Consider the following 2,127-nt stretch of genomic DNA (forward strand, 5'->3'; position numbering starts at 1 on the left):
CTACTTGGTTAAGCCTCAGTGGTCTATAGATTCTCTTTAGGACCTGTCGCTCTCCAGTCTCCGTGAGACCCACCACCCCTGCACCCTCCAGGTCTCGACCTCCAGGGCACAATATTGTTTGTGGTTTGCTCTCTGGGCTGTAGAGGGGGCAGCGTCCAAGTTCCCCTGGATTTCCCCACTACCATGTCCACGACCACACAAGCTGGATCCCGGTCACTCTGATGGCCAGGTATGGGAATTACAATAACACACTTGGGGACCAGGGAAACGACCACTGGGTGGACTGTTGATTAAGGGTCCTCCTGTGACCAACACTTTAGCCAAGATCCCTTTTAGGGCCTGGCCCCAAAACTTCCCTCCAACAGGGAAGCCGTGAGACACTTTGGGTATGAATCCAGTCACCCAAGGAAATGCTGTAGGTCTCTTTGGGGGAACAAAGTCCATACTTGCCAAGGTGTGGTGCTGACAAGTGCACCCAGACACACACTCACACACCCTCCTCCGTGCCCCTGGCTCAGGGCATCCCCTGCACAGCAAAACACTGTGGTGGACGAGAGGAGAGACTGGTGCCGCCTGGGCAGGATGGGCAGTGGGGGCAGAGTGGGCACGGACTGTGCGCCAGGCCAAGGGGGGCTCTGGGAGCCAGGAGCAGGTGGGAGGCCATTTGCTGGGGACAGGGCACACCTTGCAAGCCCTCTGGACGTGAGAGCAGGGGCGTCGTGTTGTGCAGCTGCGGGGTGGCCTAACCCTCCCCCAGGAGACATTGCTTCCCTCTGCTCGAACAGTCTGGGTCTAGGCTGGGCTCCCTGAAAACACAAAGTTGCCTCCTTAGACCCCTGACCTCAGCCACCTTATAGCCTGGCCAGGCCATGGGAGCCAGGTGCACCAGACTCAGGGTGCAGATGGAAAGAAGTGGTCAGGAAGACCAGAAGGCATGCATGCAGAGAGGGCAGCCCCTGGGGCACACACAGGTGACCAAGAAGCTCTGGGACATCTCTCCTCTTGGGGGGCGGGGGGGCTAAATCAGAGATTTGCAAAACTGCTCTTCTTCAGCTGGAGCTACACTTCCCCACTGTCCCAGGGCCCAGGGACCTCTGCCCAGCCCTGCCTGCACCCCAACTAAATGAAGACCCCGGTCCTGGGCGTCTGCCTCTCCAGGGTGGGGAGCAGGAATCCCCACCACAGCTCTGCCAGAGACCCCCCTCTCACCCTCTCCAAGACTCTGCTATAAGGCCATCACGGTGGCCTCAGGGCCCAGCACCAAGCCCAACTGTGGAGTGCCTGCAAAGGGAGGACACTTCAGCCTGCACCTCCAGGCCCTCATTCCTGCTCAGAGCACCTGAGGCTCCCACTGTCCTGGCCCCCTTGCCCTTTCCCAGCCTGCCCCCAACTATCTGACCGCCCAGGGGAGCAGGGAGCCCGGGGCGCGGACACGCATTCTGACGCGCAGGGTCGCGGAGCTGGGGCTGGTGTTTCGGAAAAGGCCCGAGCAAGGGGGACGCTGCGGGGCAGGAGGACCCGTGGCTCCACCCGGGGGCGAGTCCCAAGGCCCCTCGCCAGTCCAGGTGCAGGGCGCGACTCCCAACATCCCGGGTCAGCTCTCCCTGGAAATGGGGCAGGGGCCGCCAGGCGGGGGCCTGAAGTCCAAGCAGCAGCCGGGATGCGGTCCAGGGGGGACCCGTGAGGCAGGGCGGCGCGGAGGGCTGGGAGGACCCGCCGGCGAGGATGCAGGCCGTGCTGACTTCGCACTAGTTCAAGGAGAGGTGCAGCGCGCCCCCCTGGCCGCGCCCCTTCGTCCCGCCCCTTCCCAGTCCGCGCCCGTGTCCCCCTCCGACCCTCCATCCTCCCTCCCGCATTCCTCGTCCTGGTGGCGCCCCTCCGTCTCCCCCGCACACCGCACCTCCGTCTCTGCCTCCCAACCCCACCGCCCACACTTCCATCCACTAATCTACCCCCTCCTCCATTCCCCCCACCGCCCTCACTTCCATCCACTCGTCCACTCCCCCACCCTCCATTCCCCCAGCCCCGCCCCTCCTCTCACCCCACCGCCCCCACCCCCGCACCCCTCCCTTCCGCCCTGACTTCCATCTACTAATCCACCCCACCACGCCCTCCATTCCCCCTCCC

The sequence above is a fragment of the Leptonychotes weddellii genome, chromosome 1 (assembly GCF_054177405.1).
Source record: "Leptonychotes weddellii isolate Sample4059 chromosome 1, ASM5417740v2, whole genome shotgun sequence".
In the NCBI taxonomy this organism is placed as follows: Eukaryota; Metazoa; Chordata; class Mammalia; order Carnivora; family Phocidae; genus Leptonychotes; species Leptonychotes weddellii.